The sequence below is a fragment of the Panthera onca genome, chromosome B1 (assembly GCF_046562875.1).
Source record: "Panthera onca isolate mPanOnc1 chromosome B1, mPanOnc1 haplotype 2, whole genome shotgun sequence".
In the NCBI taxonomy this organism is placed as follows: Eukaryota; Metazoa; Chordata; class Mammalia; order Carnivora; family Felidae; genus Panthera; species Panthera onca.
The window spans coordinates 181,015,350-181,042,215 of record NC_138342.1 but is presented as its reverse complement, the minus strand read 5'-3'; the positions used below and the strand labels follow the sequence as shown (position 1 = coordinate 181,042,215).

At 36.1% G+C, this 26,866-nt stretch overlaps 1 protein-coding gene and 1 long non-coding RNA gene across 6 annotated transcripts in view; one reads left to right on the top strand and one right to left on the bottom strand.

Annotated features, from left to right (window-relative positions):
* The window catches only part of SGCZ (sarcoglycan zeta), a 1,087,629-nt gene that overhangs the window by 399,909 nt on the left and 660,854 nt on the right, over positions 1-26,866 (top strand). The gene's annotated exons all lie outside the window — the stretch shown is intronic.
* LOC132691597 (uncharacterized) overlaps positions 1-26,866 on the bottom strand; it is an 84,800-nt gene that overhangs the window by 51,339 nt on the left and 6,595 nt on the right. For all 4 annotated transcript variants that reach the window (XR_009615889.3, XR_013554860.2, XR_013554861.2 and 1 more), the window contains exons 2-3: positions 25,286-25,456; positions 23,802-23,959 (exon numbers count right to left, since the gene is read on the bottom strand). This is a non-coding gene — a long non-coding RNA (uncharacterized LOC132691597). The remainder of the gene's footprint in view (positions 1-23,801; positions 23,960-25,285; positions 25,457-26,866) is intronic.

The following is a 26,866-nucleotide window of genomic DNA, read 5'->3' as shown; positions in this document are numbered from 1 at the left end:
CATCAACCCTCAGTTTGCTGTCTATAGGTAAGAGTCTCTTGTATGGTTTACCTCCCTCTCTTTGCTTTTTCTTCCATTCCCTATGTTCATCTGTTTTGTTTCTTAAATTCCACATGAGTGAAATCATGGTATTTGTCTTTCTCTGACTGACTTATTTCACTTAGCATAATACCTAGCATAATACACTCTAGCTCCACCTACATCATTGCAAACACACACACACACACACACACACACATATACATACGTACCACATCTCCTTTATCCATTCATCAGTCGTTTGACATTTGGGCTCTTTCTGTAATTTGGCTATTGTTGTATTATAAGTGCTCTTGTAAACATTGGGGTGCATGTGCCCCTTTGAATCAGTATTTTTGTATCCTTTGGGTAAATACCTAGTAGTGCAATTGATGGTTCACAGGGTAGTTCTATTTTTAATGTTTTGAGGAACCTCATACTGTTTTCCAGAGTGGCTGCACGAGTTTGCATTCCCACCAACAGTGGAAGAGATTTCCCTTTTTCCGCATCCTCACCAACACCTGTTGTTTCCTGTGTTGTTAATTTTAGCCATTCTGATAAGTGAGAGGTGATATTGCATTGTAGTTGTGTTCTTTATTTCCCTGATAATGAGTGGTGTTGAGTGCTTAGCCATCTGATGTCTTCTTTGGAAAAATGTCTATTTATGTGTTGGTCCAAATTATTAACTGGATTATTTGTTTTCTGGGTGTTGAGTTTGATAAGTTCTTGTAGATTTTGGATACTAACCTTTTACCAGATATGTCATTTGTAAATGTCTTCTTCCATTCTGTCACTTGCCTTTTACTATTTGTCATAGTTTCCTTTGCTGTGCAGAAGCTTTTTATCTTGATGAAGTCCCAATAGTTTATTTTTGCCTCAGGAGATGTATCTAGTAAGAAGTTGCTGATGTCAAAAAGGTTACTGCCTGTGTTCTCCTCTAGGATTTTGGTGGTTTCCTGTCTTACATTTAGTTTTTTGACCTTTTTATTAAAGGTCCAGATGCTGGGGGTCAGGAGATAGGAACCTGCAGCAAAGCAGTATCTATTGATAAGTATCTCGTTGAAATATTATGGAAGTTTCAAGAGCAACCATTGACACCTGGGCATTTTCAAAAATGACTGATTTAACTTCCATACCATGTAATTTAAATTTTGTTATCTATTTTTTGAGAGAGAGAGGGTGTGTGTGCGTGTGTAATTAAAAAATACTTAAAGCTAGAGATTTTAGACTTTCCTTGCAACCTGGGGCTCCCATCTGTGCTTTACATTTAAATTTCAAATTCTTCAGCTAGGCCTTCAAAACAAGCTCTCATACTCTCATAATTGAAAATAGAGAACTGTGTGGTATTATCTAATCAGTTGATCTTTGCACTGCATGATAAATTTGTGCTTTCTATGCATCCTTATATATATTTAATATTGACTATATTATTAAAATTAATTAAAAATATATATACTACCTAGCTTAGCTAAAAAGTTCATGGGAAAATACTAAATAGGAACCTGTAACAATGCTAATCATTATATTCAAATATTTAATTCAAACTGTAATAAAGATACATGATAATAAAGTTAAGTATATTATTTTAAATAATATAATTGAATTTAGTAAGTTTGTGGAAATGAGAGATCAGATATCTTAGAAGAGATTGCTCATCATTAATTTTAGGAGTGAAAAAAAAGCATTCCACTGATATATAAATGTGTTGTGTTACCTTTATATGTTATAGCCACAACTCTTACCTCCCATCCATGTCCTGACTCTTCTTGTTTAAGCTATTGTCTATCAAGGATGGAAAAACAGTAAATACACAATTCCAAACTATTTCTATTTTTAATGTTAAATTAAAATATAAAATAAATGAAAATAACTTTGTGAACTCACAGATGATTTCTAATCAATACAATTGTGTATACATTGTGCCCACATTTATATTTATATATGCTTTATCCTGCTAAGGAAACCTATATATATGTCTAAAGGTAACCTAAGGCACATTAACACTTTCAGGAGTTTACTTGAGTAAAATACTGATTCGAATTGGTAAGTAACCAAACTGGAAGAAGTTATGGACACTCCACCAACAGGAACTAGGGGAAGAGTTTTTAGAGAAGAGAACAGAAGCAAAGCAATGAAGTTATTTGGCTATACCCTGAACACTTGTCTTATTTGAGAAAACTCAGTTGGCTGATTGTAATGAGTCATTCTTAAGTGTCATTTTCTTGGATTCTAGCATATGAACTCTGACTTAGGCTTTGGTTTCTTTATGTAGGCTATCAAGGCATTAGGGCAACTTCAGTCTAATGGCTCAGTCTTATTTGATTTACTTTAACATATCCCATTATTTGTGTAAAACATAATCTAGCATTCCTAGTTCAGGAATGTTCAACATGATAATAAGTTTTCATATGTGAGAAGCATTGCAGTGAACAGCCTGATGCCTGTATCTTAACTTTTTTCCAATACTTGTCCAAAAATGTTTTTTAGGTAAATTTCCAGTTGTAGAAATATTGTACCAATGAATGTATACTTGTGGACTTTACAAATATGTTTCCAGAAAGCAGTCAAGTCAAAATAAAGCACTGGCATTATCATTTTATTCACTTGCTGCCAAAATTATATGCAACAATTCCAATTTTCTGTTGTTGTAAGCTGGCGGTTTTTATTTTTGTAGCGGAGTATTGTTTCACGTCTTTACTGACCATATATATTTCCTTTTGTAAATTGCCTACTTATGTCTTTGCCTATTTTTTAAAGTATTTCTCTTTTTCTCATTTATATGTAATAGATATTTAAAAAATAACAGTATTAACCCATTTTATAATAAGTATTATATCCACTGCTTCTCAATTTGCCATTTATATCTCTGTTTCCTTTGTTCATGTGTTTTGTGGTGTGCAAGGCACTGGCATATGTTTCTTTGCTCTGTATAAGTTTTTGATGTTCATGTAGATACATCTTTCCTTGCCTTTTTTCAATTTTTGATGTCCTGATAAAATAGTATTCCACATTTAAGGTTTGTAAAAGTTATATTTCATGTTTCTATAATACTGGCGTTTTATTATTTCATATGTTGACATAATCCATCATAAAATTACTATTAAATATTATGAAACATTTATAGATTTTTTTTTCAAATGGAGAACTGTTTTTTTCCTGATTTAAAAACAGCCTTATAATTAATCCAAAAATAACTAAAGGCTTTACCTAGTATAATCACAATACAACATTGCATTCAAGGAAATGTGGAAGTAAATCCATTCTTCTCTTGATTTGAATGTTCCACTTGAAACCCTGAGTACCACTTCTTGAGCACCCCTCATCGCTTTCTCCTCTCACTGTACATATTTCGTCCATCCTCCCAGCTGTGCCATCTTCACATGCTTGGCACGAGTTAAATAGTGATTTGCTAAGAATTAGCTATTTGTATACATAATCTATGTTATTGCCTATAAAAACTGTATTGCCTTTGCAGTAATAGAATACATTTTAAAATAATGACATAAAACAACCACATAATCCATTAATTTCCCCCTAATTACTAGTAGACTAGATTAGTTCCTTTTTTATTGTATCGTTGACACACAATGTTCCTCGTTGACTCGGCAAGTTCTATACATGATGCTGTGTTCGCCACAAGTACAGCTATCATCTGTCACCACACAACGCTTTTACAGTACCATGAACTGTATCCCCTATGCTCTACCTTTCCTCTCCTTGACTTACTTGTTCCATTACCAGATGCCTATACTTCCCACAACCCTTAGTCCATCTTTCCCATTCCTCCACCTCCTCCTCTTTGGCACTGTGAGTTCTCTATATTTATGGGTCTGTTTCTGCTTTTTTGTTGTTTGCATATTCATTTTTTTTAGATTCCACATATAACTGAAATCATATAGTATTTGACTTTGTCTGTCTGATTCATTTCACTTGGCATAATACCTTCTAGGTACATCCATGTTTTTACAAATGCCAAGATTTCTTTTTTAATGACTGGGTAATATTCCAGTGTGTATGTGTGTGTGTGTGTGTGTGTGTGTGTGTGTACACTTGTGTTGCTTCCGTATCTTGGGTATTGTAAACAGTGCTGCAATAAACATGTGGTACATAGTATTTATAGTATTTTAGATTACTAGAATGTAACTTCATAAAGCATATTCTTAATCTTGATTTTTTTCTAGGCACAGGAAAAGTCTACCTAATTCAGTTAATATTCTGATAAAATGATATATACTTATTCAGGGATAAATGAATGGTAAAATAGGTTTTACCTAAAATCATAATTTATTCTATTAATGTTTTTGAGAAGAGAGGGTGTGCGTTTTTTTCTTGTTAAATTTATCATATATATTTAGACTGTGTTTGCAATATATTTATAAGAATATATTTAAAAGATTTTAACAAAAAAATTTGTTTTTATTTATTTTAGAGACAGAGCGTGAGCAGGGGAGGGGCAGAGAGAGAGGGAGACAGAATCTGAAGTAAGCTCCAGGCTCTGAGCTGTCAGCACAGAACCCGACACGGTGCTCGAACTCACAGAGCGTGAGACCATGACCTGAGCTGAAGTCGGATGCTTAGCTTACTGAGCCACCCAGGCGCCCCTTTATTTAAAAACTTTTAAAGGGAGATGCCACTCTGAGTAAAACAATAAAAGTAATGTCTTAGAAGTATTTATTATATATTTCCTTTTTATTAGTTGGTTTTGTATACTTTTAAAAACTTCTATATCTTGATAATCCTTTATATTTGTGAAAGTTTTCTAGATTAAATCCCTCTGTCTTTCTAAAGAAATGATTTTAAGTCAGGTTTTATGCTTCTAAAGGAATATTAAATGCGTTTTATTATTCTCACTTACCTAAAACTTTTGTTGGATTAAATCTCAAAATAGCTTTTCTAGTTACCTATTCAGGGACTGGCATGAGTTATATATGACTCCAGATCTGTTTCACTCAAATCTAAAACTACTTTTTAGGTGTGACAAAAATCCTGACGAAGATGACAGATTTTTTTTTTTTTACATACTTGAGATCAAATTAATTCATTAAATGCATACATATAGAATTTATAAGCGATCATTATTTTAGGATCCCCACCTGTAAAAACTAATAAGAATGATCCTTCAAATACTCCAATTTATTACAACCTAAATTTGAAAATAAGCTCCAATGTTTCCTTTATGATCTGTGTTCTGCATTTTTGTCACTATATAGCAAATGACTTCTGAATAAAATTTGAGAAACTGAATAAAATAGAAATTAAAAAAAGAAAAACCTCTAAGATTGCCAGTTACTTCCAAGTGGCTGAGAACTTTATTATCCTAGAAAGCAAAAAAGTCTAAACCCGGAACTGAAATTTAGTCATTTACCCGAGAAAATGTATTAGCATATATCATATAGCTTTTAACCCCCAAAGGAAATTAGCAGGGACTTACTGTTGTCAGTATCAGAGGAAAATACTAACATAGCACTCTATTATAGACATATTTAAATTTTACATTTCATTGTTTTTATTTTCGAAAATACTGGAAGGCCAAGTCTTTTTGGTTTTGATTTTGATTTTCTTGTACTACTACTTTCTCACTGTCATTTCTAAATTTACTGTTATCTGTGACTATATGTAATTAGAATGAATATTTAAGATATTAATCTGTTGCCTGCACTATAAACATTTAAATAGCAAATTAGAAAAAAAAAAAAAAACCACTAAGATTTCTACTCCTCTTATTTCTGGACTGTTATGGTTAGTTTGATGTGTCACCTTGAGTGGGCTAAGGGGTGCCCAGAGTGCCAGTACACCATAATTTCTAGATGTGTTCATCAATGTTTCTGGAAGAGGTTAACATTTGCAGAAGTACACTGGGTAAAGAAGATATGCTGTCACCAGTGTAGGTGGGGGGGTCATCCATTCTGTTGAGAACCTGCATCAGAAAGGCAGAGGGAGGGCTACTTTATTCTCTCATCTTAAGCTAGGACTTTAATTCCCTCCTGCCCTTGGACATCAGAGCTACTGGTTCTCTCCTTTTTGGACTCCAGCATTTACACTAGCAGTATCCCGCTCTGCCACTCAAGTTTTCAGGCCTTCATCCTCAGGCTGAATTATCCCAGCAGTTTTCCTGGTTCTCTAGCTTATAGAAGGCATATCATGGCATATCTGAGACCCCATATTTGTTTGAGCCAATTTTCACAATAAACCTTTTCTTATATATTTACCTTATGGAGGACCTATTGGTTCTCTTCTGGAGAATCCTGAAAAGATACCATTTGGCTATTGAATCATAGGAACAATTTGATCACTAGCATAGACTATGGGAATACCTGCAATGCGCTTGTCCGAGAAATGCATCTATTAAGTCCATAATAAACACTAACAAATACAGGGTAAGATTTATAGGTAGTCTCTTGGTAGTGAAAGATTTCTTGCTGTTTGTTTCTGTTCATTGTTAGCGCATCTGGTAATAATTTCTTTCTATAACTATCTCAGTAATTCATTCAAAAACCCTTATCTTTTCTCAGCCTGGGTCACAATTGAGTTCTTTATTCATGTTTATAGCAGATTGTCAGTGTTGGAATGAGTCTTGTTTAGGTGGTTCCAGATGGTTAATTCCTTTACTTCTGCAAAATGTTGTGACAATTCTGTGAGATGTATTTTTTCAGAGTTTGAGTTCTGAAGTGTGAAGGAAAGAGAAGGTAGACCTTAGAGAGATACTAGATCAAAAGCAAACATACAAACACACAAACAAAAACACCAAGTAAAGAAGTTTCCAGAGACTCACATTATGATTCAGCACATTCACAGTGAGGAGTGGAGGCAGGAATTTGCATTTTCCACACATATATAGAATCCATCTTCCTGAAATCTGGCTTTCTTCATTAAAATGGCAATTTTTTTTATTCCAGTAATTCCAGAATATTACTTTGAACTAAGGACATGCTCAGTAAGTATTAGTGTAGATTATAGATCATAGAGTTTTGATTTGATAGGATCCTCAGCAAACATCGAAGCCAATTTCTTTACTTTATTAGTAAGGCAATTGGACCCAGATGGGTAAAATTGCCTCCTGAAGAAATCAGTGTCAGAGCCACCATGTTAAGGTATGTTATTTAAGTCAGCTGCTTGTCAGATATATATCACTAGTCAGTATATGTGTTAATACTACTAAAAAGGAATGAATAAGAATAATCCAAACAATTATTAATAATGCATAGTTCTCAGAAAATAAATTTAAGAGAATTAAAAATAAAATGATATTTTAAAGGAAAAGGGACTCCTGTTTGTGTTTCAGGCTTTTTTGGAGTATAACTTCCTAAAATGATGGGCAATGACTCCAATGAGTTGTCTTCCTAATTACATAGTCGCGTAATGGTAACACTGTCAAAGGGCTGGTTTCATCCTTTAGGCATATGTACTAATTTTGTTCCATAATAAATATCTATGGAATGATTAAGAAATTTTTCTGGTTTGAACCCCTGGCTTCAGGGGTCCCTGGGTGGCTCAGATGGTTGAGAATCTGACTCTTGATTTCAGTTCAGGTCACAATCCTGGGGTTGAAGGATCGAGTCCCATGTTGGGCTCCATGAGTGTGGAACCTGCTTGAGATTCTCTCTCTCTGCCCCCCCACCTTACTCTTTCTCTCTCTCCCCTCTCTGTCCCTCTGCCCCTCACTCATGCTTGCTCACTCTCAAATAATTTTTTAAAAAAATCACTCATTACTTGTGTAGTTTTAGTTTCAAGATAATCTGTTTCCGTCTCTGCCCCTTTGACAACAGAACATCTGCTTACTCATTCTCTAACTTTGAGAAACTGCTCTCTTTTCTGGGTGGTTTTCCTTCCAATTATGTTTTAGAATTCTTTAGTAGAAAAGAAAAATTCAGTGAATATAAATTTCTAACAAAAATGCTGCTAATTTCAATAATAAAGCAGAAAGAAGTATTTAAGACAGTGAAGTTCAAGTTACACATATTAAAACAAAATTAATCCTGTTCTATATGCAGTATGTTTTTTTAAAAAAAAAGGATAAATTGCCTTTACTTGAGTTTCTATGACGAACAGCTTTCTCCTGGGAAGCCTTACCTTTTACTCTGCCTATTTCTAGAGGCCGTTAAAAAATGTTTAAAGAAGACAGCTTAGATGATACAAAAGACGTCTATTTAACACTTCCTGAAGTGGAAAGTTTCACTGCAGAGAACTGCAAAATGGGTCTGAAGATAAGCATTTTTAGGATAAAGCATAAAGAATAAGGAAGAGAACAATATAAGATATTTGATTAATTAGGGCTACACAGTCCACCTCATTTGGGGTAAGAAGGTCAGAGTTGGCTTGGTATTTGGGCATTGACCGACTGGATATATTGTTTCTGGTCACACAGATCATTTACAAGGACACAAAGTTTAGCTTCGTGTAGCTGAGGCAGGTGTGCTTTATTTTGGGACTTGAACTTTATTTCAACAGTCCACCTATTTGATCATCCTTTTGACCATTCAAACAATTTGATCAAAATATAGGTCTTGGTGTGCCTATCAGTTATCATTGCCTCTTTGGGACTCAGTGTATTGTTCATAAGAGATGATGTCAGACTCCTTTTCTTGGAGCTGGAACTCCTATTCTTAGAGTTCGTCTGTTCCCTTTTGTTATTATAGTCAGAGAGAGATGATCTGTTCAGCTGGTCAGTGGTTGCCTACATGCATTTGAAATTTTTGAGATGATGCAGCATATTAGGGAAATAATAATAATTATTAGCAGCAAAACAATGCCCATGGTTTGGAGCATGCTTTTGAGTCAGGGTTCCCAAGACCCAAACGTACTAGAATCAAATAGATCAAGAAATGATCCCAAAGAGGGGCAGACAGGCTTACCTTGATTTGTTGTGCTTTGCTTCATTGCACTTTGCTTTACCGCACTTTGCAGATGTTACATTTTTTACAAATTGAAGGTTGTGGCAAACCTGTGTCAGGCAAATCTGTTGGTGCCATTTTTTTTCAATAGCATTTTCTTACTTTTTTGTCTCTTTGTCACTTTTTGGTTATTCTCACAATATTTCAAACTTTGTCATTATTATTAAATTTGTTATGGTGACCTTTGATGGGTGATCTTTGCTGTTACTATTGTAATTACTCTGGGGAGCCACAGACTGTGCCCATGTAAGATGGCAAACTTAATTGATGCAAGTGTGGGTTCTGAGTGCTCCACCAAGTGGTGGTTCCTGTCTCTCTCTTCAGGCCTCCCTATTCCCTGAAATATAGCAGTATTGAAATTAGGCCAATTAATAACCCTACAGCGGCCTCGAAGTATTCAAATGAAAGGAAGAGTCATATATCTATCTCACTTAAAATGGAAAGTTAAAAAAGATGAGGCTTATTAAGAAGACATGGGAAAGCTGAGATATGCCAAAAGCTGGGCCTCTTGTGTCAAATAGCTAAGTTTTGAAAGCAAAGGAAAAGTTGTCTTTTCCTTCATCAATTTTTTTTAAGTTTTTACTTAAATTTCAGTTAACATACAGCGTAATAGTAGTTTCAGATGTACAACATGGTGACTCAGTGTTTCTATACGACACCTGGTCCTCATCATCTACTTCTGTCATCCCTCTACCCCCTTCCCTCTGGTCACCATCTGTTTTCTATATAGTTAAAGTCTTGGTTTCTTGGTTTGCCTCTCTCTCTTTTTTCCCCTTTGCTCATTTGTTTTGATTCCTAAATCATACATATCAGTGAAATCATACAGTATTTGTTTTTCTCCGACTGACTTATTTCACTTAGCATGATAATCTCTAGCTCCATCCATGTCCTTGCAAATGGCAAAATTTCATTCCTTTTTATGGCAGGGTGATATTCCATTGTGTGTGTGTGTGTGTGTGTGTGTGTGTGTGTGTGTGTGTGTGTTTGCATATATCACATTTTCTTTATCCATTTGTCAATTTATGACCACTTGTGTGGATTCCATAATTTGGCTATTGTAAATAATGTTGCTGTAAACATTGAGGTGCATATATTCCTTTGAGCTCCTGTGGTACTTTATTCTTGAGCCCCAACCTGACAGTTGAGCTGCCTGCATCTGCAAGACCTGCCAACCTGTGTGCCCCAGGCAGGCAGGAAGTTCTCAGGACACCAAAACAAGACAAGAAGGCAATAGTTGTCCCCGAGAGAGAGAAGGTTGACAACCAATAGGCACCCCAAAACCAAATTAACAAGAATCCGAATTTGAAAGGAAGGGACACTGAGAAATTTTACCTTCCTTTCTTGACCAAATACTCCAGAGAGCTGGGAGAGCTGACAGTGATAATTCTCAGTGTTTGCTGTCTCCTGCCAATTTTCCTAGGATCCCATTGGCAGGGGCCTGAATGAGTAGAGTTTAAATAGTGAATATAGCTCCGATATCCACCAGAGGTTGGCCATTGATTTTAATTTTGGTTTCCCTTTGGCTCTTTAAGGAAATATCTGGTAGTAGTTTACCAGAGAATCCCTTAAAATCCCATCAACTCTGATAGGGGCCTGTATGGTGGCCCTCCTTTAAGGGTTGACATGGGGGTGTTTGAGTTGGTGTACAAGGATTTGACTTAGGTTTACATTCTTGTCTCTTCAGGGTGGAAAGACAGTTCAGATAGAGGATTGATAGACTGAGTACTAAGGTAAAGGAGGTTAGAAGGGAATAGAAGGAGCCATGTCAATCTTACAGTCTTGTTTTAGGTCCCTTTTGTGTCTTCCATTTTTCATTAGCCTTTTCCAATGAATCTTTCAACGAAGCTGTTTTGAAATCTTGAAGCCTTCTTTAGGCTTCTGCATTCCAAATAAAATGGGTATACCATTCTATATGTTTGATTTGGGAAACCTTGCTTTTAAGTGCACTTCTTGAATGATCAATCTTGTCTAATTGGAATAGTCTCCATAATGGCCATTGTAATTCTAGGTTGTCTTAGTAATATTTTGCTGTTTTTGTTGATATCTACAGCTTCTGGGGACCACAATTTTTAGACGTAAAATAAGAAGATATGCTGAAAGGTCCACACTCAGTTCTTTGAAACTTCTAAGATTCTACTTCTTTAGCTAAGCCTGGGGTCTCTTGGAACCAAATTAATACCTGAAAGTAATGTGCCACTAAGTTGGGGATTTTGTGGTGTTTTACCGTGTACTTGGTTGCATGAAAATTTTCTTGAGATTGGCAGTGACCTAGTATTGATCTTCCTCATTTTGTGACCAACTTATCCTTCCTAGAATGACCATCTTAGACTTAGGTAGTAAGCCGTCAAACTACTTTTAAGTATTTTACTGGTGCCCACCAATTTTGTGACTTTGTCCTCTGAAATTCCCATTAGCAAGAGATGATTCCTTTCAGGAGTTTTCTTTATAGTGATGGATGCCCTAATGGCATCCCCCAAATCTCCCAGCACTTTAGGCTATGGAGTTGCCTTGAGGCTTTGTGAGTTCCCTAATAGTTTCCACCTGTTGCATACTCTTCATTTTTTTTTTTGTGTGTTGATTTATTCATTTTTAGAAAGATGGAGGGGAGAGGGAGAGGGAATGCATGCAAGCAGGAGAGAGGCAGAGAGAGAATCCTAAGCAGGTCCTGTACTGTCAGTGTGGACACTGGCATTGGGCCTGATACCACAAACCAGAAGATCATGACAGCCTAAGTCAAGAGATGAACACTTAACTGACTGGACACCCAGGTACCCCAACTCTTTCCTATTATAACTACCCTGGGGTCTTTCCAAGATCCAGAACCTTTATGGGAACTTTTTTTTTTTTTAAACAAACTTTGCTTGGACCAGATGGCTGAATGCCCTTAGGCAGAGCTCAAACCTGAGTCACTCACCCATGCCCTCTGTACAAATGAGAGACTCAGTGAGTCCATAGGGCGCAATGGGCACTTGTGCACATTTCATCCTGCCTGGCTTCCAATCCCATTCCTCATGATGAAAAAGTTAAAAAAAAAAAAAAAAAAAAAAAGGTGTTTTTATTTATTTTTTTTTATTTTTTTTTTTTAAATTTTTTTTTTCAACGTTTTTTATTTATTTTTAGGACAGAGAGAGACAGAGCATGAACGGGGGAGGGGCAGAGAGAGAGGGAGACACAGAATCGGAAACAGGCTCCAGGCTCTGAGCCATCAGCCCAGAGCCCGACGCGGGGCTCGAACTCAGCCCAGAGCCCGACGCGGGGCTCGAACTCACGGACCGCGAGATCGTGACCTGGCTGAAGTCGGACGCTCAACCGACTGCGCCACCCAGGCGCCCCTATTTTATTTTTTTTAATGTTGATTTATGTTTGACAGAGCATGAGAGGGGGAGGGGCAGAGAGAGAGGGAGACCCAGTATTGGAAGCAGGTTCCAGGTTCCGAGCTGTCAGCACAGAGCCCGATGCGGGGCTCAAACCCACAGACCACGAGATCATGACCTCAGCCGAAGTCAGATGCTTAACCGACTAAGCCACCCAGGCCCCCCCCCCCCAAAAAAAAGGTGTTTAAAGAAGACACTTTAGGTGAGACAGAAAAACTTGAATACTTCATGAAGTAGACAGTCTTCTAATGGAGCACTGAAAAATTGGGTGGGAGGCATCAAGCCTTTATAGGATAAGGAATAAAGAACAAACACAGCAAAAGGGAATATTCCTGACTGGCTTAGGCCACACAGTCAACCTTGTTTGAGGAGAGAAAGCCCAGAGTTGTCTCGGTGTTTGTGGATTGGCTGACTGGATATACTGTGTTTCTGGTCATGAAAGCATTTGTAAGGACATGAAAGTTACCTAAGTTTGCATTTGCTGATGTGGCACCACGGCAGTTGTGGCACCATCTTGAGTCTAGAAGGTTCTGTCAACAAGGTAAATCTCATTATTCTGCCCATCCCTTCACTACCATCCTCTTCCCAGAGGAGGAGCAGGATCTTCTTTTTCTCATCAGGAAGAGTGTCTATCTTTTTTGTTAAGAATCTAATAAACATTAGAAAAAGTTAAAAGTAGGTGCTTAAATGATGGGCCATATTAAATTCTCACAACTCCATATTTCTATCCTAGGGAAAACTAAGGTATTATATTTTTCCATGTTCATTTTTTATGTTTTTTAACAGCCAACCTCTAGCGGCTAATATTTTATGGAAGTTGGAAAGGAAGTCTGGCTCAGAGTAATGGTTTTTCTTCCTGCTGTGTCACTCAGAAACTCCCAGTGGGTCTTCAGTTCACTGAATTCAATTGATCATAATCCCTGGATGAGGAAACACTCTAACTTTTGTTCCATGCATGGATTTTTAAAATTAAATTCAATTATTAATTTAATGATCATTTATGAAAACACTAGCAATTAGACCATTGCTAATAATTTATATGTGCTTATTGACTCCTCTACTACTTAATCCCATTTCCTTTGTTCACACAAAGTAAATGATGTCATTGATTTTTCATTGCTTTTAAAACAGTTTTATAGAATGTACATTTAGCAATATTTGTTTAGTTTTAGTGGATTTGAATTTTTTAAAAATTACCATAATTTAATTTTCCTTAGGTATTTATTTATGCTTATCAAGTACCTTTAAAGTGTATTTATTTATTCTGAGAGAGAGAGAGAGCAAGCGAGTGAGTGTGGGGGTGGGGCAGAGAGAGAGGGGGAGAGAGAGAATCCCAAGTATTCTCTCTGTTGTCAGTGTGGCACTTGACACGGGCTCAATCTCAGGAACTATGAGATCATGACCTGAGCTGAAATGAAGAGTTGAGTTGGACACTTAGCCAACTGAGCCACCCAGGCACCCCTCAAGTAACTTTAACATTTCGTAGATTAAAACAAAATCTTTTTTTTTTAATTTTTTTTTAACGTTTTATTTATTTTTGAGACAGGGAGAGACAGAGCATGAACAGGGGAGGGTCAGAGAGAGGGAGACACAGAATCTGAAACAGGCTCCAGGTTCTGAGCTGTCAGCACAGAGCCCGACGCAGGGCTCGAACTCACAGACCGCGAGATCATGACCTGAGCCGAAGTCAGCCACTTAACCGACTGAGCCGCCCAGGCGCCCCGAAATCTTTTATCTCCTGATTTCTGGTAGAAATCCAGGGTCAGGAATTTGAAACCAGCTCAGTTGGAAGGCTGGGGTCAAGGTCTCATGAATTTAGAGTTGGATTTCAGCTGGATTGTAATCTTCTGAAGTCTTGATTTAGGATTGGATGATCCACTTCCAGAGTGACTTAGTCACATGTTTAATAAGTTGGTGCTGGCTAACTGAGTCCTGTCCATGTAGGCCTCTAAATGGAGAGGCTTAAGTGCTCTCACAACATGGCAGATGATTTCTTATAGAGCAAGCTATCTAAGAGACCCAAGCAAAAGTTGTAATGTCTTTAATGTCCTCACCATGAAGTCATGTATCATCACTTCGCCCATAGTCTGTTGGTCATATAGGTGACTGATTCAGTATGTGAGGGGATTACTCAAAGGCAGGGAGTACCAGGAAGCAAGGATCATGGGGACCATCCCAGAAACTGGATATTATAATTTCTCTTGAATATTGTCATTTATTGGGGGGGGGGGGAACTAGACTCATCCTGTATGTTTCCTTTACTCTCACACTACTATATCTACACTACTGTGTGTGTTCTCCACACATCAAGCAGTTCTGCAACACCAGCTGAATGTCTTACAATTTAACTCGGTTCTCATACTGTCTACCTGGAGATGGTGCCACATGTCACACGTTAACGGCTCAGTCCCCACTCCCACCCTCCCCTCCAAACCCCTGCTTCAGATGCCGATTCCAAGTCTAGGTTATCTGTGCTTCTGACCAATTGACTGTAAATAAAAAATTCTACAACCTCACCCTCAAGTTTGATTAATTTGCTAGAATAGCTCACAGAAGTCAGGAAAATAAATTTACTGGGTTGCCAGATCATTATAAAATGATATAACTCAGGAACAACTAGATGGCAGAGATGCATGGGTCAGAACATGTTGGGAGGAGTGTAGAGCATCCATTTCCTGTCTGAGTCTGCCACTCTCCTAACACTTCCATCTCTTCACCAACCTAGACTGTCTCAGAATCCCGTACTTGTGGGATGTTGATGGGGACCTCATCACGTGGGCATGATCAGTAATTAACTCAATCTCCAGGCTTTTTCCCACTTGGTGTAGAGAGGGGTGGAGTTGAAAGTCCCAAGCTTTAAACATGGCTTGGTGTCTGTGGTAGCCAGCCCCCATTCCAAAGCTCTCCAGAAGCCTAAGAAGAGCTGCCTCATTAGAATAAGGGGTAGTCCTGTCACTCAGCAAATTCCAAGAGATTTAGGAGCTCTGAGGTAAGAACCAGAGTCAAAGACCAAAAGACGCTCTTAGTGCTCTTATCATTTAGGAGATTGCAAATTTTAGGAGCTCTGTGCCAGGAACTGGGAGCAGAGACGAGTACATATATTTTCTGGTATTTGACATGGCATTTGAGTTGTATTAGTTTTGTTGTTGTTGACAGTATTGGTATGGGCAATCTTCTACATGTTTCCGTATATATGCGTATAAAGATTTCTCTTGGATCTATGCCTAGAAATGTGATTACTGGATCATGGAGTGTTTGATTCTTTAACTTTATAAGATAATGTGTTTTCAAACATAGTTATACAACTTTATACTCCCAACTTTCTACGGAATACTGCAAATCCATATATCCTCTTTAGTACTTGGTATTGTTGGTGTATTTTTTTTTTCCTTTCCGCCCGTCTAATTTGTGTAGATGACACCTCATAGTGGTCTTGATCTGCACTTCTCTGATTGCTAATGAGAAGATGAAACCGATCTTCCAATGTGTATTTGCCATGTTTCCTCTTTTTTGAAATACAGGTTAATGTCCTATACCCATTTTTTGATTTAGATTCTTGATTTAGTATTGATTGGCAGCTGTGTTCTATATATTCTTTTGTTTGCATATTCTTTTAGTCTTTTGTTATTTACATATGTTAATGACAATTATAATTTCTTCTCCTGGTTTGTATTCCAGCTTTTCTGCTTATTTAAGGTATCTTTTGATGAACAGAAATTAATGCAGTAATTTCCAAGCTTTTGAGGACCACACATTTCTTTGAACGTCCAAGGAAAATGGTAGCTTGTCCTTCCAGGAAAAAAAAAAAAACAACTCATACACAAATTTATGCATACAATTTTAAGGAGTTCCTGGACTCAGATTTATTCAGGCCCTGAACAAATAGCATCCTTCCTTGAGAAATCTTGCTTGAGAATCTAGACATCTTCTCAACTTCCACTCTATATTCCTGACTTTCATAAGAGCCCATACCATCTAATATGATTTATCAAGATTTATAAGTAATGTTCTTGTTCTTTTTTAAAATTTTTATTTTGAAATAATTTCAAACATGAGAAGTTACAAGTAAAAAATTTCTTTAGGTCCTTTATCTCTACCACTCTCTCTCTCCTCTCTCTCTCTCCTCTCTCTCTCTCTGTCATATACACATACACTTTTTTTTCCCTGAACCACTTGAGAGTAATTTTCAGTTATCATGCCTTCAAAATAACTCAGTATATATTTTCTGTGAATATGGATATGCGTATCTGAAGTACCACTTTGCAATTATTAAAAGGCTAAGGAAGCATTTCAGAATATATGATTAAAGATACATAAAGACTAAATTCAGTACACTAACTTTGATTAGGTCTTCAGCTAGAAGGGAAAACATTAAAAATATTAAGGAAAAGAATTTTAATATTCTTAAATTAAGCTGTGGTAATTTGTTAAATTGTTTGCATTAATCATTTAAAATCAGAGTACTTTTTTTTTCTCCCTGAACTATGTAGAAAATGACACATTCTTTGTTATCCCTGGTTATCTTATAAAAATTAAATCTACATCCTTGATATTATCAGCTTATCGTATCTCTAATTATAAGGTTACTATATATTGCGGCTTCTAAAATAATTTAGGTCCTATTTCTTAGAATACTGTTTTAACTCATGTTTTAAGTAATGAAAGTTTTAGTGAAATGCTCTACATTTTCTTTTAAGATGGATTAATTCTAGATAAACTTCCATATATTTCAAATGCTAAACCCTTAAGCATTTGCTTAAATAGTCACAGTGACATAATCTGATATAGTGTGTGTTCACTACAGAGAGTCGTCACACTTGGGACTCCTGGCTCCCTCCTCAGGGAGCTACTACATGTTGGACTGCATCTGGCTGTCTCCCAAAGCACTTGGGTACCATTTAGTAAGGTGAAAAATGGTATTTCACTCCTCTTTCTTTTCTCCAGGGTACACATCAGTGATTGTTATCAACTCTTCTGAGGTTAATCTCGTGGTTACTCTACAACTTGATAATTTATTTCTGTGTTTTAGCAAGATGAAGATTTACTAATTTTTACTTTTTAGATATTTTCTTTTAAAAATAAAGTAAAAAGCATAAAATAGGCTTTAGTCTATCACATTAAAAATTCTGTACAATGAGAATTCCCAGTTCACTTTCTTTCTCCTCCACTGCCGCCATTTATCAACTTTTAAATGCTCCCGTTTTTCTTCTACATGCATTCTTTAATGGTATCATTGTATACACGTGATAATGTTCTATTTTTCCACGATGGATTTATTTAACTGGGGATAGCCCATATCAAAGAGAGTCCGTGTTCCTCTTTCTCTCAGTGTCTTACCCTATCTTTTTCACATGTGTAAATTATACTTGCCCTTATTTTCTTCTACATCACAATGAAGGTAATCTGTGCTCACCTGCATTCTTTGATCTTTACATCTGCTAATTTTTACTTCCATTAGTACTTAGTAACAACTTCTGATTGTCTATTTGAAAATCTGTCTTCTCCCATGTCTTTCAAAAATGACTTAAAATTTTGTTCACCCTAACTTTTGCATATAATTTAACCCACTCCACACATACTTCTCTACTTCATGCATCTCTAGGTACTCAGGTTTTCTGTCTGCTTCATTATATGGTTAAGTTGTTTGGTAACGCTTTAGATTGATTGTACCCGATATGAAAGCAGAGCCAGGATCTATTGTAAACCTTCCCTCATGATCTTTATTCTTCCTTCTGCTACACACACACACACACACACACACACACACACACGCACACACACACACACACACACACACACACACACACACACACAGACACACTCACGTACACATTCGGACCTACTACCTAGCCAACGGTCATACACAGAGTAGAGACATAGGAAAATAATTGGATAAGTGAATAACCTGTGTGATAAGTAGTAGGAAATTTTTTCTATTAATAAAAATGTGGGGAACCATAAATCTCCAATTGCTTGACATTACTACTTAGAAGCAAAAGCTGAAATACTGAATGATTTTTTTTTTTTTTCCTGGATTCTACAGTCTCAACTCTTGATACTCAAAAATGTGGTCTGGGAACAGCTCAAGGCACCACCAGGGAGCTTGTTAGAGAGTTCAAACCTCAGTCAACTCAGTCAGAATCTGCATTTTAACAAGATCTCCAGGTGATTCATATACAGAGTCATGTTTCAGGAGCAATGTACATTACTAAAGTTGTAACAAGCTGAGGTTCATTACCATTTTTGCACATCTGTGTGGGCATTTGTGTTCACAATTTAATATATTACAATTGTCAATGTTGACATATTTGAATATTTTCCCTATAAGCATATTTTTTTCTTCATGTGGTGTTTGAGTCAAAGTCACTACAATGATAATTTTCTTAGACTATGAGAGTAAAACCTTCAAAAGCCCTTAGTGTAACCAGTACCTACATGTAAGGTAATTAAATGAGTGCTTAACAGATAATCAGTTGATTAGAGAACTAATTAATGAACAAAACAGGATAATACAAGATTAGGGAACCTTTTGAAAGGATAGTAATATTGTTCTGTTGGTTTATACATAGATTGCCTTTGTGCTAATGAGGATCATTGGCTCAATTAATGACATTTCAAGCTAGTGATTTTTTAGTACTTTGTGCAAAGGCATACCCAGAGTGACCCAAGCAAATGGAGTCTCTGAGGACTTCTAAGACAAAGGGAAATAATCATATAATATTCATTTTAATATAGGTACCTTTTTAAAGTTGTATTCAATGTCCATATGGATTGATTCAGTTAATTGAATACTTACTGAGTTCCTAGGATGTGTCAGACAGTTTTGTAGGGGTACCCATAAAGACAGTAAAATGTGGTTTCTTTGCCACTTGATTTGTCATCAAGTGGGCCAGGGAGGCCTAGACACTCTTAACTAAAGGAAGTATAAGCTAACTTGTAGATGGCAGTAGCACTTTGTGGGGTATCTTTTGGTTCTCCAGAGGGGAGGAACAAAACAGTAAGACGTGTGTATATTTCTGTATATAAATATATTTATTTTTAAGAAGTTGGCTCATGTAATTACTCAGGCTGGGGAATCAAAAATCTGTAGATTGACCTGACAGGCTGGAAGCCCAGAGAAAAGCCAGTGATGGAGCTCAAGTTTGCTGGCTGTCAGGCTGTAGCTTTCACTGTTGCTCAGGGGAGGTCAATATTTTGTTTTGTTCAGGCCTTCAACTGATTAACCCACATTATGGAAGGCAACCTGTTTGCATATTGTTCACTGATTTATGTTAATCTTATCCAAAAATACCCTCATAGACACATCCAGAATGTTTGAACACATATCTAGGCACCATGGTCCAGCCAAGTTGACGCAAAATATTAAGCATCACATGGGGGTAGAGATGAAGGTGTTCTGTCTTTGGACAAGATTACAGATAGCTTTGTGAAGGTTGTAGTGTCCCAGGTGACCTTTTGACGATGAAAGGGTTAGCAAGAAGGACAGAGTAATTTTATGTTGAGAGATAGCACCTGATTAACAAAAGTACAGAGTCAAGGAATTATTTGTGGGATGATAGGTTATGAGCTGACCAGAGCAGGAAGTTTGGAAAGAAATGCATTAGCAAATAGACCTAAAGCCACCTTTGCAGCCTAATTACAAGGGTCTGTGAAAGTAATGCTAAAGAAAGTGAACTACAGTGAGGTTTCTGGAAGGGGAATGATCCTGCCTGACTCAGAATGTCTGTCTGCCTTAGCGGTAGAGGTTGAAGTGCATGATAAAAGGGAGGCAGACAGACAAGTTAGGATACAATGTCTATATTTGAAGTAAATCGAAGTGCAGATCTGAATGAGAACAATAGCAAAGGAGGGATGGAAGAGAAAAAAGATATGTGAAGGAGATAGCAGTAGACGGATCTTGGACTTTGATGGAATGTGGAACTATTTTGTTGAAGTAGAAGAAAATTTTAGGCCAGGATCCTATATCCCTGACTGAAAACAAAAAATGATTGCCAATCATTTCTTCCTTACAATTTGTGCAACATATATTGAAGTTAAAACTAAATAAAAACAACTACCAAAAGACTATTTCAGTTGAGTAAAAATGTTGAGCTGCCTTTTTATGTTAACCTATAAAATATAATTCTTTCTGCAGACTAATTGGTGGAAATATTCTTACCACTGCTGTGAAGATTATAGGCTCACTAGGGCCATGCAGTTTTAACCTTGGCTCCAATCAGGCAGTCATCTAAGACAGCATGAAATCAGCCTTCAGTTGCCTGTTGTAATGCATATTGTCAGTTATTTAAAATTAAGGTTAAAACTCACCTTCCTCCATTCCCTTCCTGCCTTTTTCCTATATTTAGAGAAATTGAGGCATTCGAGGGTGTTTCTTGTTTAAGGGAATCTGCTGATGGAGACTTACCGCCATGCACCATGTCGATCAGACAGCTTTGTGTAGTGCGTGTAGCCATTTCCCCTTTGCTCAGGGGCTGAAGGGATGGATTGTAGTGTTGGCAATATAAAGGAAGATTAGAAGTAATTTGATTTTTATCATTTTGTCTACTCTGAGAAGTGCTTGTGTTTGTAGTGGAAGGGCATGGTCCTTTCTAAGAATAATGTGCACTCTGTCCCTCGAGTGAAAGGAAGGAGGCAGCCAGAGAGTTTGAAATGTTGATCATATGGCTTAGCTTCTCCCATCGGGATATATGGTAGTATCATTAATCTTGATAGGAAACTCAAGAGCAGGAACAAAGGGATTTTATTGTTTTCCTTTATTTGTTTTTGTCCTCATACTGGACATAGAGGGCAAATATGAGTCAGTATTAAATTTGAAAACTTGCAAGAGAAAATGTGCAAGTTAGGGTCCAGAAAAAAAATTAGGGCATGTTGATAAGTCCATCATGTTCTTTGAAATATTAGGAGTCATGTGTGTTATTATATTAATTTTAGTAAGAATGGGTGAAAACACACAAATATTTACATTTCATAAAACTTTTAGAAAATGTATAGTTAATCATATGAAATCAAACTGATATATCCAACATATTAAAATATTCCCATTATGTGAATAATAATATGTTGATTAAGTTGAAACCACAATCATGAAGATTTCCCTAGGAAAAATAATGTTAATAAAAGGAAGGTGCTTGTTGTGATGAGCACTGGGCTATGTAAGTGATGAATCACTAAATTCTACTTCTGAAACTAATATTACACTATATGTTAACTAACTAGAATGTAAATAAAAAAGTGATACAAAATTAGTGTTCTAACACAAATTATTCATCATTAGTGTATTTTTGCTTTAAAATAGTGAGAGTCTACATCTGTCTTAAGTACTGGAATATGAAGCTTGTGTTTTTCAGGCGACTGTCACTCTGAAAAGATGTCACTGCTTTGTATTTAGACACCTTAATGAAAATTTGAATAATATACTATTAATTATATTTTACAGCATATCATTTAAATCATATATACCAGTAACTAGACAATAGTCTATTATATTCTATAGAAGGAAATAAAAATTAGATTTAACTCAGATACTAGATTGAGTTAAACACATTCAATGTGACGTGAAAATTGAAACACAGAGATGGCGATTCTAGAAACTGAGTCGTTTTCCTTGGGTACTTAAATCTGTTCCCCTTCTGAAAACCCTTATGATTTCAATTTGCCATCAGAATAAAGCTCAAAGTCCTTATTATGCCATATCATACATTCCATGATGGGATACTAACTTTATCTTGATCTCTTTATCTTGATCCCATGATGGGTTACTAACCTTAACTTGATCTCTTCCCCCTACTCTGCTTGTTGTTTCTGTTTTTGTCTGAAAAAGCCATGCTACTGAATGCATTTGTGTGTTCCTGTGAAAGCTGCTCCTCTTCTTGGAAAACTCACCTGTCAGTGTGACAGATCCTCTTTATCTGCAATACTTCATTCAATTATCAACTCATTTATTAAAAAAACATCTTTTTGCTGTGTTCCCTGATTTCCTGGGTACATCACTCACATGCTCACTTCCTTCTGCATTTAATAGTCACCTTTGCATTTTATTGATACCATTAGTTTATGAGTCTGTCTCAACCACAGAACAACACACGTTTTGGTGACTGATACCACGTCATATTCTTCATTCTAACAATACATCCTGTTATAGAATACAGGTTCAATGGAAGTTTCCCAAAAGAGTAAATAAATAATGACCTCTGTGCTCTAGACGGACATCTCTGCTCATGCAAATAAATTGTGAGAGTATAAAAATACCATCTACATATTGAAAAAAACTTTATAATATTCAACTTTTACTATGTAAATTATACGTGTGTTTACCTCTTTTACTCCCCCTTCCCAACACACACACAAATAGGCTAACCTCTGTGAGAAGTAAGAGAAAATAGTTAAATTAAAAAAAAAAAAATCATTCAACACAAAAACTACTTATTCAACACCTATTGTGTATTACTTTCTATAGTAGATAAACTGATGATAGAAGTTTGCATACTATAATTTTTCAAAAGGTTCTCACTTCCCAGTACAAATTTGCTAGAACTCTTAAACAAATTTAGGTTGGCATCATGTTTTAAGCATACTTCAAAACAACTTTGTGTTATATGGACAATTATTACTCTCATTTTATTTTTAACAAATGAATAACAGAGGCACAGAGAGCTTAAAAATGCTTTTGAAGCTCATACTACAGTATTGGAACTTGAAGTCCAACCTAGTAAGTCTGGCTCCACACTCTATGTTCTTAACCACTATATGCTTGCAGTAGTTGATGATTTTAAGGAGTTCATGGTTTGTAAGAAGTGGTGGATTTAGAGATGAGTAATACAAACAATGGCATAATATAAAAAAAGTACTCTGAAAGAAAACAAAGGAGTGCTTGGACATGAAATTGTTTAGATCAGAGATCAGCAAACTACAGTCTACCGGCCAAATATGGCCTACAGTCTGTTTTTGTATTGCCTACTGTCTCAGAATGTGTTTTTACATTTTCCAAATGATTATTAGGAAAACAAAAAAGAAAAATATTTTCTTGACATACAGAATTTTGTGAAATTTAAACTTTGTTGTTCACACATAATGTTTTATTGGAACATAGACATACTAATTAGCTTATTTGTTTCTGAAAGCTGCCTCCCTGGTACAACAGATTTGAATAGTTGTTGGAGATCGCATGGCCTATAAGGCCTAAAATATTTACTATCTGGCCCTTTACAGAAAAGTTGTATGAATCCTAGTCCAGAGAGAGCTTTTTCCACCAACTGCAGTTTGGGAGGAAGAGCATGCATGAATATAAAGCCATGGAGACGTGAAGGATCTTGGTGTGTTTAAGAAGACACAGATAGTTGAGTATGGCTAATGTCTATCTGCCAATTGAGTTGCAGTTTATGGAAAGAAATTCCATTTTTTTTTCAGCAGGAAGTAGAAACTATTGAACTGTTTTAATGGACCATTCCTCCTTTTTCTAAGCACTGATAAATAAATGTTGATTTTGCTTCAAACTTAATAACCCATGTTGGTTTCGTACCTTTTAAAAATGAGTTCTTTCTTTCTTCTCATCTTCCTGTCCAATAGGCCATGCTGCTTCTTACCATTATTGACAAGGTTTCCCGCATGAGGAATTGTTTATCTGCAACCCATTTTTCATAGGATAAGCCTCTTGTGAGTTCCTTAGATGAGATGTATCTTACAAAGAAATGTTCATTATTATTTTCATTGTTTTTTTATTCACATCATTGTCATTTTCATTACTGTTGTCATTCATCTTTCACCATCTGTTTTCCCCTTGCTCCCTAAGGTTTTTCTGCTACACTTCATTTCTTATTAGGAATTTGTCTTATTTGGTAGATGTATCTTCATTATTTTCTTACTACCTTCTTTCCACCTACCAGGTGACTGGTATGTGTGTGTATACATGTGCATGTACATGTATGTAACAGAGAGGGTCCAACCATGTTAAAAAATTTAACTGGTATCCACTTCTGTGCATAAAATAATGGTCAGGACTTAAGATCCATCATCCTGCCAATGAAGTTTCTAGATATTAATCTGATTTATGAGGAGTATTTGGGTTTCGTTTTATCTGTTAAGTGAATTCTGTCAGTGATCAACTCACTGACACCATGAACAATGGCCAGGACGGGACCACTGGAATCTCATTTGAAGTGAGAGTTCTGTGAATGATCAGCACAGTTCTCTTCCCTTCCCCTTCCTTCTCCCACCAAGTGTTCTGTGATGCCACATTACAGAAACAGTAAATCATACTCAGGAATTTCTTGATGTCAGGAGGATGAGTGTTTGGTGGGAAATGGTGACCATCAGCAGCTTGGTTTTGGATCCTGATGGGGAAGGAATGCTAGGTAATAAGGGGTCACAGCCAAGAAACTACACAATGTTAACTCTAAATTATGATTACCATTCTTGCACAAAAGTTCCTTAAATAATAAAAATACAATTTTAGATTTGGAGAAATCTTCTTAAACAGATAAGATATTATTTCTTTTCTATTTCCCATAATGCTTAAGTCATTCCTGGTGTTCCGGTAAGCAACTGAAACGGAAGAACTGTTTCAGTTCATTATCACTATAGGACATTACATGGAAACTCAATCCATTAAAAGAAAAGAAAAGAAAAAAAAAACCCACTGCATTTCATAAAGTCTCTAAATAAATTATTTTGGCTGGCGCGGTCACTGGAAGAACACAGCCTCTTATTCATTCAGTGTTTTCCTTTACAGAACATTAAATCACATGTCAAATGGTTTTATAAAATTAGAAATGTCACACACATGGTACAAATCCTTAAAATGCACAGCTAGACATAGTTAAAAATCATATATATGCTCTCTGTTATTTTTTGTCATACAGATTTTAGTGCTTAATAAAGTATATGGTCTACTGGACTAAAATCTTATTTTATAGAATCATGTAAAAATGAGAACAGAAGTCTACTCTGCATGTAGTACGTAGAATTAGGATTCTACTATTTGGACTCTGTCACTATGTTGCTTACCTTTTTCCTGTTCACTGATTTCATTTATCAAAAGCAGCCAGGGGTCTCTGTCATATATAGCTTTGTTCTGATAGGGCAAGTCTCAATATGAATTCAGTAGAGTCTCTGTTCTTGAAGACTTCATAGTGATTATTAAAGTGATTTGTACAGAGTTCAGGACTGCAGAGGTGTCTGTAACATAAGCAGAGACCACTTGTTGACGTCCGTTTTCCTGTACTGTGACTGTAGTCCCATCATCCCACTGGACACAGTTAAAGGCTTACTCAGATTCAAGGGCAGGAGAGAGGTTTCAACATATTGACAAGAGTAGCTTCAAAGTATTATGAAAGAAGATTAAAGGAAGTGTTTAGAAATAAAACACCATATGATAAAATTTATACAGTTCTGAACTTTTCTATTAAGCACAGGAGAGCTTCCAATTTAGCCTCTGCAAAAACTTAAATTCTCAAAATCTTCTATTGTGCTTCTCTACAAAACTTTTTATATTAAATCTGAGATGAATGAAATTCTGTTAACAATGGATTAATTATTATTTTCCTGATTAAACAACTGCTTATTGAGTTTGTATAAGCCAGGGATTTTGTTATATGTAGGACTAATATTTTGAAGATACAGTCCCAACCTCAAGTTTGTCATTCAGAAGACCTGAAACATGAATAAATAAATGTATTCTTTTGAATTGCAGTATTTCTCCAGAATTGCATATAACCCTCTTAAACTATACCACAAGTCGCATAATAATTTTTATTTTTCCTTATATAACGGGACTTCGTTAAAAATAAGAGTATTATACACAAGAGTTGACTGATAATTAATTGGCAAATATGATAGTGATGATGATGTACCTGATAACCTGTCTCCACCAGGATTAAGTGGCTCCTTTAAATGTTGGTCTTTTATTTTTAATGTGATTTTACTTTTTGCAGGCAAAATTATGGGCGGAATTTTAACCATTTTTGAGCAAAGGAATTTGGTGACTGATCTTTACCATGGCTTTCTTCTCATACTTTCTCTTGTCATTGATGTTAGCTGTTGTTATGCCATAAAAGGTACTTGTTTACTGAGGCTTTTAGATAATTATAATTTTATGTGTCCTGCTTAATAGTTTTATCTGTAACTGGGACTTTATTATTGCACAACATTTTTCCCTGTAGGATATATGGAGGGGTAATATATTCATCCTGTCTACTTATCTGCCTTACCATTCTGTGGGAATCATTGCCAGAAGATGGTATGCACTTGTCTATGAATGGATAAAAGGAGGAATTTATTTAGTTTCATAGCAATAAAATTAAGTTATACTTCAGGCCTCCAGTTATGAGTTTGTATAGGGCTCATCTCTATAGCATATGAGAAAATGTTTCATATATATAACAGATACTTACTCTTTCAAAATATTTTAAAATCACTTTGATGCAAAAAATATTATATTTATTTTATATTCCTATCATAAAAAGAAAGTTATTACATATATTTCAACCTTTTTTTATGACTCTGTGAGGTATAGAGAAATCAACTCTGGGTTTCTGAAATAAATTAGGGGTGTCATTTACTGGGGTTTTAGGGAAAGCTGAATCATCA